The sequence below is a fragment of the Mus musculus genome, chromosome 2 (genome assembly GCF_000001635.26).
Source record: "Mus musculus strain C57BL/6J chromosome 2, GRCm38.p6 C57BL/6J".
Lineage (NCBI taxonomy): Eukaryota > Metazoa > Chordata > Mammalia > Rodentia > Muridae > Mus > Mus musculus.
Window position 1 is genome coordinate 178,099,509 of NC_000068.7, and position 13,049 is coordinate 178,112,557.

Below are 13,049 nucleotides of genomic sequence, written 5' to 3' on the forward strand. Positions count from 1 at the left end.
CACACATGTACTGATTCTAAAGGAGGCCTCAGAGCACACTGCCTGACCCATATGTCTGTCAGCCATTTTACTTCTGTGTTCTGTCTTCAGAAGAATTCATGGCTCCGAGAGAAGGGTAACTTAAGAGGCATGGCTGGGATTTGAACCTGGCACCTATGAAATGGTAATTATTAAACTTGTCCCCGACTAACTTTCAAAGGGTGAAAGTTAAACTATTGACATTTATTAAGCTTGATTTCTTATGATTATTTATTTATTAGGCTCTGTACAATTGCTGGGGGATTACCCCTAGTCAAAAATCTCTAAATGCTTGTCTGGCTACTAGCTTAACTGTGCTTCACAAATACTTGCTGTTTGAAATTCTCTGGATTATTTCTGCTCCAGCAGTCTGGCATCCTGGTAGGTATTTCACTCTAGCATGTGCTGCTGGTCCATCATGAGTCGTGGAGAAATCCTGTTCTCCCTGCTCTCTTCTTCCTCCCCCTCCTCCTCCTCCTCCTCCTCCTCCTCCTCCTCCTCCTCCTCCTCCTCCTCCCCCTCCTCTCCCTCCTCCTTTGCCTCCTCCTATATCTTCTTCCCGTTGTGGCGCATAGCATACCTATGATACCTATCCCAGTAACTCAAACTCCACCTCTCTCTATTCTCCCTCTTAATTGGCTGTTGCCAGTTTTATTTAACCAATAGTTTTAAATTGGGAAGGGAAATTTACATAGCATCACTTGGAGTACATGAGGATCTGCTGTGGGGGCAACAGATCTTTAGGGTCAGAAAATAGCATTAGAATACAAACAGCAGCAGACCCAACCCCTACTGGTACGTACTTAAGGCTTCCAGTGCTGTGGAAGAGGCAGCTCCTGTATAACCAGGTGCTGCAGACATCCACAGTAGTCATCAACTGCATGAGCCCTAATGAGAGGACTCGCCTGTAGTGTCATCACAGGTGACCTTCATGAATAGGGAAGTGCATTGTGGGAAGCATGGCCAAGCACAGTTGCACAGGTACCAATCTGGGAGGGAAAGAGATGGGCCTCTGGACAAGGATTCTAGAGATACTCCAGCATGACATCTGGGGACACTGACCCCTCTGCCTCAAGCATCAGATGCAGAGGCAGGGACATCAACAAATTCTTCAGGGACATATCAGGCTTTAGGAGCACGTGTACTCCTTGGTCAGTGGTTTAGTACCTGGGAGCTCGGGGGGATCTGGTTGCATAGGGTCCCCAATGGAGGAGTTAGAGAAAGGACTGAAGAAGCTGAAGTTGGGTTTTGTTTTTTTTTTCTGTCTGGAATTTTCTATTTAAAACTTTCAGAACTCATCTGGCTGTTCACAAACCTGTGATAGAGATTCACTGTAGTCATTGATAAAAGGGGATTCAACAAGGTGGGGTTTGCAGTCCCATAGGAGGAACAATATGGACAGTAGGCTTTAAGCAGCTCACCAAAATAGTTCCTTCTTCCTTTAAATTTCTTCTGTCAGATTCAGTATTTTTACTAACACAATACTTTGAATTCTCCTCTGAATTCCCCACCTTGTTGAATCCCCTTTTATCAATGACTACAGTGAATCTCTATCACAGGTTTGTGAACAGCCAGATGTGTTCTGAAAGTTTTAAATAGAAAATTCCAGACAGAAAAACAAAAACAAAAACAAAAACAGCAACAACAACAACAACAAGAAGTTGAAGTTAGTTGGTGATGGTGTTTGGTTAGTTGGTTGGTTGGTTGGTTTTTGAGACAGGGTCCTGCTGTACACCCCAGGCTGGTTATGAACTTACAATCCTCCTGCTCTCAGGTGCTGGGATAATATGACATCACTTGTCCAGTGTGTCCATGCTCTATATCATTGTTTTCTGTTAGAGACTTGGGAGTCATCTTGATTTTCCTGTTCAACCATCACCAATGGCCATGGCCGTGTTCACATGTTCCCTGTTTCACTAAGAATAGTAATTGTTCTGATTTATTGTTAGCTATGGTATTTATCTCTTCCTGGGCCCAGTTCACAAAATTAACCTTATCTTAGGTTAAGCAGCTAAAAACATTCTACCGTCATGACATAGGCTCTCAGACGCCGTGGCTGTTACAAACCATTGATACTTCATGTGTTACTAAGAACTCATGGTAAAATTCTGAGCTCCAGCAACACCAACAAGAGACTAGTAATGCTGGGAAGCAAGGAAAAGATATTTATTCAGTGTGGCCACAGTAGGAAGGAGGGCAGATAAACAAGCCCAGTGACCCCCAGTCAACGCAGTCTAGTGGGTGTCTTCCTCTATTGCCCCTTCTCTCTCCATCCTATTGTTTTGAGATGGGGTCTAACCTGGAGCACAGATTTGTCAAGACTAGCTGGCACTGAGCTCTAGAAATCTGCCTCCCCTGACCACCAGCGCTAGGACCACAAGCGTCACCAGCGTTCCTGCTGGGGATCCAACCTTCATGTTTGAGCAGCAGGTACTTGACTGACTGTGCCATCTTCCAAGTACCGCATAGTACACATTTCTTATTTTAAATAAGAACCCGGAGAACATCTGTCCTTGCCTCCCTCCATGCTTCTCAGCTTTCCCCTTCCAGGAAGAACCCTATACTTCTGAGCTGAGCTCCTCCACAGAGCACGGGCGACTCGGCTGTACTCTCTTCAGCCACTAGAGGGAACTGGACCAACACCAGGAGTCACACACTCCACTAATTAGGCAGAACTCTTGTTGCAAAAGGCTTGTCCGAGTCCCCAGCCAGGATCCTATAGCAAGCAAAATTGCCCATTCCCCAGACTTCTATCCACTACTATCCAGACTGCTATCCACTGTTGCGGGAAATATTTTTAAAAAGTAGAACCAGCAGGCTCTTGCCCTTGTTGTCTCCACCTCTGCAGCCTTGCCGGCCAAGCACTGACAGACAAGAGCTGGCCTGTTTTTATCTCGTGGAGACTGACTCAGAACTCAACATCTCTACCCAGCTCACTAGGTTCCCACTGGCGAGTTGTTACCATGCCAATCCCGTGCTTCAAATCCCCCACAGTCTTTGTGGAGCACCTCAGGACCATGTAAGTGTCCCTGTGGTCCTTTAGATATATGGTCTAGGAATGGTGTCTTAGGGTTTTATTGTTGTGAAGAGACCATAGCTATGGCAACTCCTATAAAGAAAAACATTTAATTTTGGGTCTGGATAAAAATTTGAGAGGTTTAGTCCCTTAGCATCATGGCAGGAAGCTTAGTAGCATGCAAGGAGGCATGGTGCTGGAGAGGAGCTGAGAGTTCTATATCTTGATCTGAAGGCAGCATAAAGAAACCGTGTACCACACTAGGCAAAGCTGGAGCATAAGGACCTCAAAGCCCATCCCAACAGTGACACACATCCTCCAACAAGGCCACACCTCCTAATAGTGCCACTCTCTATGGGTCAAACATTCAAACACATGAGTCTATGAGGCCATTTTTATTCAAACCACCACAAGTGGTATAGCTGGGTCATATGGTGGTGCTTTGTTTAGCTTTTGAGATTCAGCCTCAGATTCTTGGTCATTATGGTGCCAGCCTCAAATTAGATCAATCATTGGTTGGCCACTCCCACAAGTTCTGGGCCTCCATTGCCCAAGCACATCGTGAAAGCAGAACAGATTGTATTGTATAGGTTGAAGGTTTTGTGCCTGGGTTGGTATCTCAGTCCCACAACTGGAAGCCTTGCCTGGTTACAGAAGATAGCCAGTTCAGGCTCTGTATTCTCCATTACCAGGAGTCCTTGCTAGGGTCACCCTCATAGACTCCAAGGAATTTCTACTGCACTAGTTTTTCAAATTGTCCCCCAAATGCCCTTCAATTCTGGTCATCCCTTCCTGCACTCTCCTTCCCTCTGCCTGATCCCTCCTGTTCCCATCCCTAATGTTCCCCCAGTCCTCCTGCATAATCTACTCTATTCCCCAGAGAGATCCAGGCATCCCCATCCCCCACCCCAGAGCACACCTTTTTATCTAACCTCTATGGGACTGTAGCTTGATGGCCATTACTTAACTGATAATATCCACTTTTAAGTGAGTATATACTATGCTTCTGTGTCTGCGTTCCCTCACTCAGGATGATTTTTTTCTAGTTCCCCATTTGCCTGCCAATTTCATGATGTCATTGTTTTTAACAGCAGAGTAATACTCCGTTGTGTTAATGTACCACATTTTCTTTATCTATTCTTTGGTTGAGGGACCATCTAGGTTGTTTCCAGTTTCTGGCTATTCTGAATAAAGCTGTAATGAACATATTTAAGCAAGTGTACTTGTGGTAGAATGGAGTATCCTTTAGGTCCTAGAGTTGTATAGCTGGGTCTTGAGATAGACTGACTCCCAATTTTCTAAAGAGCCACCATATTTGTTGTGGGATGAGCTGGTGCTGTTTGTATTCTGATATTAATTCTGTTTCCTCAAGAGGGGCTACCCTAACAAAGAATGGATCACATACTCAGGTGATTTCATGTCAACCTTCTTCCCATTTTAACTGGTCAAATAAAGACTAGAGCCTGTGATTGGGCAATGAAGGGAAAGGTGGGACTGGAGGTTTTAGAGAGTGGAGGAAGGACAGAGGAGAGGAGTTGGAAGAAAGATGGAGCAGAACCACATGGCCTGGAGAAGCCACACGTAACGAGGGATCTCATAGCTGGGGAATAGATTAATGTGCCCAATCTAGGTGTACAGGTTTATAAATATTGTAATTGAGTTGTGTGTTTTTGCACAGGCTTATTGGGGTTGGAGATTTACTACAACAAATTGGGGCCCACTGTGAGTCTTAGACCCCAACTAACCTGAGCTAAAAGTCCACTGCACCCTCCCCTCGAATAAACAGCTAGGGCAACAATCTAAGACTACAACAAAATATAGATTAAAAGCTGACTGGGTCTGAGGGGTCTACAAAGAGCTACAGAGAGGCTCCCTCCCCAAGCCCCAAACATCTACAGCCAGGAGCAATAACACCCCAGCCTAGAGCTGAGACTTAGGCAGTGCCAATGTCTGATTCCCTGACCATAGGGAGGGATGTGGGACCCTGGAACACAACTGCCTGCGAGGTAGTTTTCTGACAGACACAATGAGCTGGACATCTGTGCCCAGGGAGCCTTGCCACTCTTGCTATTTCATATTTCTGGTATCTAAATAAGATACAGGACAGTCAGACCCACTCTCCCGACTGTGCAACAGGCTGCCTGAGATCAGTACACAAGCTGCCAGCTACAACAAAAAAACAGAGAACCGACTCAGAAACACAAAAGCCTCCAGTCTTTGTACAGTCAGCCCCTCCTTGCAAATAAAAGAATCAGAGGGCTATAGTGTCCTAAATCAAACAACAGAGGGAGACAAAGATACAGAAAGCTCCAAGGGGATATCAAAACCCCTCATAGATAAATTTCATAGTGCTTTATTAACCTTAAATTTTTAAAATACTAGTGAACAAAAAACTACAGCTGCTGAAAGACATTAGCTCGTAGAAAAAAAAAAAAAAACCTGCTAAGCTAAACCAGCCTGTTTATTTTAAGGATGTCTGACATCAGAATGGAAAACAGAAAATATTTTACACTGGGGGAGGGGCTATGCCTATATTTCCACAGAAAACGAAAAGCTGTGCTTCCAAATTGATAAAAATCAGACATGACAAAGGGAGACCCCCCCTAAAGACCTTGACTGTGGATAAGAAGAAGGAGACTAACAAGATCAACAAGATAGATGATGTATACATGGTAATGTATATGTCTCTGTCTCTGTACATAGAGACAACTCTGGAATGGGCTGACACTATATACAGTCAATAACACTTATTGGGTACAAAATTCTTATGACTTGATATTATATACCATCCTTTAAGATTACATAAATGGAAATGTATATTGTAGTTTGATTATATGATCAAACTAATCCATGATAAAGGCAGTTGTCTTTCATTATTGATCATCATAAACTGACCTATGCACCCTACACACTTAACATAAACGTCTTTGCAGAGCTATATGCTGCTTGTAAAGTTTGTATATTGCAGAATGAAAGAGGTGAAAGGCAGCCCTGACAAGATCCTCACTCTGGGATGCTGAGATTCTGGGCCCTTCTATTCCAGCTCCTTGTCTGATTCTATCTCAACTACATTGAAGCTGTTTCCTCTCAAGACTTGCTTCCAGGACATTTCCAGAACAGCTAGACCACCCACACAGCATTTCAGACTGTTATAGTCAGGATATCAGCTAAGCCATGAACTTTCTCAACACATAGAGACTGGAATGCAAATGATGCCAGCTAGCCCTCCTTTGACAAAACAAATTTTCCTACTTCCCTTTCGGCCCCCAGAAGAAATTCAGTTAGAAGCAAGCAAAAGAAGATCGTTGTCCCAGTTCCTTGCATTAGGGGTAGGTTCTAGTTATTTTATAAATTATAAATACGTTGTCATTTAAAGAGATAATTTACAAATGTAGCTTTTGACAGAGAGGAAACTAGAGAGCTTAGACTCAGGGATTTCTACCTTTCCTGTTCTCTTCTCTACCCGTCTTTTTTAGGTAAAGGAAGGGGAGGGTGGAAGAGAAAAAGGGGGATATAGTAATATCATAGAAATTAGAAGAATAGACAAATAGGAATAGATTATCAAATTTGCTCTTAAACAAAACACCATATAGTCATATTTTACTTTGGTAGAAATCTTTATGATTAACACAAATTAATGCTATAACCTATAATTTTACAAAATTTATAGATTGATACAGATTTAAGGTTTTCATTAGTGTTCATTTCTTATACTGATACAAAGTTTGAAATTAATATTGTTATTCTTTGATAAGCATTGTGCCTGTGCAACTCATCTAAGAATACAAGGTTTAGACCCAGTCCTTGTAACAACTGACATTACAAACTGTTTAGGATGATTGAGTAATGCAAGTTAAGGGCCAGGTAATAAACTCATTGTTATCTTAGGTTCTGATTTGATTATAATTTACTCAAATAGAAATGATGTGAAATAGTCTTAACAGTTCAGATACACTTTATATAAATAGTCTTCAAAAGCTTCAGAAGTCTACAAAATATGACATTTAAGACCGTTTCATTATTAAAGATCATTTGACTAGAGAGGTGTCTGCTCCAGACAGTACCCCCTTCTTGGTTCAAAGAAGAAATTGAGCATCATAGAGATACTCCAGCTGTGGCAAGATATTCACTGAGCAAGAATTGCCTCGATTCATCTAAAGAAAAAAAAAAATACTTTCCAGGAAAAAGACATACTATGCAGAACACTGAGAGTTCTTCCAAGACAGGATAAGCAGTCCTTTATAATTCTTCTTTATAAAGGTCTGTCAGTTGATCCTGGTCCAGAAGGCTGAAAACTGATGCCCCAAAGTTTTGAGGAATCAAGGACTGTCCAGGTAGTCAGCTATCTCTACAAATTGGTTAAGTTTTGAAGCTATGTTTTGTGCTTCCTAAATTTTCAGGTAGTGTTAAATCATTCTTGGATTCGGATGGGGTTAAAGTGTTGTTATAGTCTCATAGTCAACTCAAGTTGTTTAACATTGATAGAGATGATATAGATTTGAGAGGATGGTTTTCAGATGGCAATATAAGCTAAAACCAGAATATAATTCAGGTATAGAATTGTAAACTCTTTAAGTTAGGATAGATGGTAGAGTGCTTTATCTAATTTGATAAATATGATGGAATGGGTGTTAAGTGTATCTTATACTTTATAATTTATATAATTGTAATAATTGTGATCAGTTTATATCTGAGAGAAAAGAGCCCTTTAATTGGACAATAAGGGGGGAATGTTGTGGGTTGCCCTGGTGCTGTTTGTATTCTGATATTAATTCTGCTTTCTTAAGAGGGGCTACCCCAACAAGGAGAGGATCACATACTCAGGTGGTTCCATGGGAACCTTCTCCCTATTCTAACTGGTCAAATAAAGGCTAGAGCCTGTGATTGGGCAATGGAAGGGAAAGGTGCGACTGGAGGCTTTAGAGAGTAGAGGAAGAAGGAAGGAGGAGAGGAGTTGGAAGAAAGATGGAGCAGAACCACATGGCCTGGGGAAAACCACAAGTAACAAGGGATCTCATAGCAGGGGAATAGATTAATGTAGTGGTAGACCTGCATAATCTAGGCATACAGATTATAAATATTGTAATTGAGTTGTATGTTTTTGTACAGGCTTACTGGGGTTCGAGATTTACTACAACATATACTTATTTCCATAATGACTCTACAAGTATGCACTCCCACCAGTAATAAAGGAGTATTCCCCTTGTTCCGCATCCTTGACAGCATGGGCTGTCACTAGTGTTTATTATTTTATTTTTTTATTTTAGCCATTGTGGTGTCAGATGGAATCGTAAAGTAGTTTTTAATTTGCATTTTTTTTTCTGATAGCTAAGGATGCTGAACATTTCTTAGTGTTTTTCAGCCATTTGAGATTCCTCTGTTGAGAATTCTCTGTTTAGAGCTGTACCACATTTTTAAATTGGATTATTTGGTTTGTTTGATGTCTAATTTCTTAAGCTCTTTATATATTTTGGATGTTAGTCCTCTATTGGATGTGGAGTTGGTAAAAAACAAAAAACTCTTTTTTCATTCTGTAGGCTGCCACTTTGTCCTTTTGAGGGTGTCCTTTGCCTTACAGAAGCTTTTCAGCTTCATGAGGTCCCTCCAACTTATTGTTGATCTTAGTGCCTGTGATATCATTCTTCTGTTCAGAAAGTCTTGTCCTGTGGCAATGAGTTCAAGGCTATTCCCCACCTTCTCTTCCATCAGGATCAATGTGTCTAGTTTGGGTTAGGTAGCTTGTTTCTTTGTTTTCTTGAAATAGGGTATTCCAAGACTGGCCTTGAACTCTGAGATCTGCCTGCCTCTGCCTCCTAAATGCTGGGATTAAAGCTGTGAACCACCACTGCTTGGCAGTATGCTTGGTTTTAGACTGAGGTCTTTAATCCACTTGGGTTTCAGTTTTGTGCAGGGTGCTAAGTATGTATCTATTCGCATATTTCTACATGCAGACATCCAGTTAGACCAGCACCATTTGATGAAGATGCTTTATTTTTTTCCAGTATGTATTTCTGGCTTCTTTATTTAAAAAAAAAATCAGGAGTCCATATGTGTGTATGCTTTTGTCTGGTTCTTTGATTCTATTTTATTGATCAATGTGTTTTTTTTAATTATTTAGATATTTTCTTTATTTACATTTCAAATGTTATCCCCTTTCCTAATTTCCCCTCCAAAAATCCCCTACCCCCTACCCCTACTCCCCAACCCACCCACTACCATTCCTGGTTCTTGCGCGCGCTCGACTGGCCAGGAAGAACGACGCTGCAACAGGATCCTTCTGCACACGTTTATTGTGAGAGCTTGATTGTAGTGGCGAAAAGACCTCGAGCCCAGAACTGGTGCTGCTTTTATAGGCCTAGGACAGGCGTTCTCTCTCATCTGATTGGTTAACTTGTCTCTCATCTGATTGGTTAACTTTTGTCAATTCTCAAAACCTCACCTTGGCAAAAGAACCTTTACTGGCTATGTATGTGTGGTGGCCAGCTGTAGCCAACTGCCACTCTGCAACTGCCACTCTGTAACTGCCACTCTGCAACTGCCACTCTGTAACTGCCACTCTGTAACTGCCACTCTGTAACTGCCACTCTGTAACTTCCACTCTTCAACGGCTTCCCACACCTGGTCCTGGCATTCCCCTATACTGGGGCATAGAGCCTTCACAGGACCAAGGGCCTCTCCTCCCACTGATGACCAACTATGCCACCCTCTGCTACATATTTAGCTAGAGCCACAAGTTCCACCACGTGTTTTCTTTGATTTGTGGTATAGTTCCAAGGAGCTCTGGTGGTACTGGTTAGTTCATATTGATGTTTCTACTATGGGGCTTCAGACCCCTTCAGCTCCCTGGGTACTTTCTCTAGCTCCTTCATTGGGGACCTTCTGCTCTGTCCAATGGATGACTGTGAGCATCCACTTCTGTATTTGCCAGGCACTGGTAGACCCTCACAGGAGACAGCTAAATCAGGTTCCTGTCAGCAGGCTCTTGTTGGCATCTGCCTAGTGTCTGGGTTTGGTGGTTGTTTATGGGATAGATTCCCAAGTGGGGCAGTCTCTGGACGGTCATTCCTTCAGGCTCTGTTCCAAACTATGTCTCTGTAACTCCTTCCATGGGTATTTTGTTCCCCATTCTAAGAAGGAACAAAGTATCCACACTTTGATCTTCCTTCTTCTTGAATTTCATGTGTTTTGCAAATTGTATCTTGGGTATTCTAAGTTTCTGGGCTAATATCCACTTATCAGTGAGTGCATATCACATGTGTTCTTTTGTGATTGGATTACCTCACTCAGGATGATATCCTCCAGATACATCCATTTGCCTATGAATTTAATAAATTCGTTGTTTTTAATAGCTGAGTAGTACTCCATTGTGTAAATGTACCACATTTTCTGTATCCATCCATCTGTTGAGGAACATCTGGGTTCTTTCCAGCTTCTGGCTATTATAAATAAGGCTGCTATGAATATAGGGGAGCATGTGTTCTTATTACAAGTTGGAACATCTTCTGAGTATATGCCCAGGAGAAGTATTGCTGGATCTTCCGGAGGTACTATGTCCAATTTTCTGAGGAACTACCAAACTGATTTCCAGAGTGGTTGTACCAGCTTGCAATATTACCAGCAATGGTGGAGTGTTCCTCTTTCTCCACATCCTCACCAGCATCTGCTGCCACCTGAGATTTTGATCTTAGCTATTCTGACTGGTATGAGGTGGAATCTCAAGGTTGTTTTGATTTTAATTTCTCTGATGATAAAGGATGTTGAACATTTTTCAGGTGCTTCTCAGCCATTCAGTATTCCTCAGTTGAGAATTCTTTGTTTAGTTCTGTAGCCCATTTTTTAATAGGGTTATTTGATTTTCTGGAGTCCAACTTCTTGAGTTCTTTATATATATTGGATATTAGTCCCCTATCTGATTTAGGATTGGTAAAGACGCTTTCCCAATCTGTTGGTGGCCTTTTTGTCTTATTGACAGTGTCTTTTGCCTTACAGTAGCTTTGCAATTTTATGAGGTCCCATTTGTCAATTCTTGACCTTACAGCACAAGCCATTGCTGTTCTGTTCAGGAATGTTTCCCCTGTGCCCATATCTTTGGTGCTTTCCCCCCACTTTCTCCTCCATAAGTTTCAGCATCTCTGGTTTTATGTGGAGTTCCTTGATTCACTTAGACTTGAGCTTTGTACAAGGAGATAAGTATCAATCGATTCACATTCTTCTACATGATAACTGCCAGTTGTGCCAGCACCATTTGTTGAAAATGCTGTATTTTTTCCACTGGATGGTTTTAGTTCCCTTGTCAAAATTCAAGTGACCGTAGGTGTGTGGGTTCATTTCTAGGTCTTCAGTTCTATTCCAATGATCTACCTGTCTGTCGCTGTACCAGTACCATGTAGTTTTTAATGACAATTGCTCTGTAGTAAAGCTTTAGGTCAGGCATGGTGATTCCACCAGAGGTTCTTTTATTGTTGAGAATAGGTTTTGCTATCCTAGGTTTTTTGTTATTCCAGATGAATTTGCAAATTTCACTTTCTAACTTGGTGAAGAATTGAGTTGGAATTTTGATGGGGATTGCATTGAATCTGTAGAATGCTTTTGGCAAGATAACCAGTTTGACTATATTAATCCTGCCAATCCATGAGCATGGGAGATCTTTCCATCTTCTGAGATCTTCTTTAATTTCTTTCTTCAGAGACTTGAAGTTCTTATCATTCAGATTTTTCACTTGCTTAGAGTAACTCAAAGATACGTTATATTATTTGTGGCTATTGTGAACAGTGTTGTTTCCCTATTTTTTTTCTCAGTCTATTTGTCAGTTTGACATTTTATATACTAGGGCTACTGATTTTTTTGAGTTAACCTTGTGTCCAGCCACACACCCAGATATAAGGTATCTGTGGCCTTATATCGGATCCAGAAGTGTCTAACACTTTGCTGAAGGTGTTGATCACCTGTAAGAATTTCCCAGTGGAATTTTCTAGTCACTTATGTATACTATCATACCATCTGCAAATCACAATACTTTGACTTCTTTCTTTCCTATTTTCAGCCCCTTGATCTCCTTCAGTTGTCTTATTGCTCCAGCTAGAACTTCATGTACTGTTTTGAATAGATACGGAGAGAGTAGACAGCCTTGTCTTGTTCTTGATTTTAATGGAGTTGCCTTGAGTTTCTCTCTATTGAATTTGATGTTGGCTGTAGGCTCTCTGTAAATTACCTTTATTATGTTTAGGTATGTTCCTTTTATCCCTAATCTCAACAGGTTTTTTTTTTTAATCATGTAGGGGTATTGGATTTAGTCAATGGCCTTTTCAGTATCTTATAAGAAGATCATGTATTTTACTTTCTTTCAGTTTGTTTATATGGTGAATTACATTGATTGATCTTCATATGTGAAACCATCTCTGCTTCTCTTGGATGAAGCCTACTTGGTCATAGTAGATGATGTCTTTGATGTGTTCTTGAATTTGGTTTTCGGGTATTTATTGAGTATTTCTTCATCAGTGTTCAAGTGGGTAATTGGTCTGTAATTTTCTTTCTTTCTTGAGTCTTTTCATGGTTTAGATATCAGGGTGCCTGTGACCTTATTAAAAAAAATTGGCAATGTTCCTTCTATTTTGTGGGATAATTTTAAAAGTATTGATATTAACTCTTCTTTGAGAGTCTTATAGAATTTTGCCCTAAAACTGCCTGGCCTTGGGCTGTTGTTGCTGCTGCTGCTGTTGTTATTGTTGTTGTTATTGTTGCAAGAGTTTTAATGATTGTTCCTATTTCTGTAGGGGCTATACAGTTAAATTGTTTATCTGAACTTGCTTTAACTTTGGTTAGTGGTATTGGTCAAGAAAGTTATCTATTTCTTTTAAATTTTCCAATTTTGTGGAATTCAAGACTTTAAAGTATGACCTAATGATTCTTAGGGTTTCTTTGGTGTCTGTTGTTTTGTCCTCCCTTTTCATTTCTTATTTTGTTAATTTGGATTCTCTCTCCCCATCTTTTACTTTGTTTTCAGTAAGGGTTTGTG

General features: G+C 41.1%; 1 long non-coding RNA gene across 2 annotated transcripts in view; it reads left to right on the forward strand.

The window, feature by feature from the left end:
• Window positions 1–13,049, forward strand: part of Gm35319 — a 35,474-nt gene that overhangs the window by 20,969 nt on the left and 1,456 nt on the right. Inside the window, exon 3 of one of the 2 annotated variants that reach the window (XR_867140.3) lies at window positions 91–516. The exons of the other annotated variant lie outside the window; for it this stretch is intronic. This is a non-coding gene — a long non-coding RNA (predicted gene, 35319). Of the gene's footprint in view, window positions 1–90; window positions 517–13,049 lie in introns of those variants that run through there. 2 annotated transcript variants of the gene reach the window in all.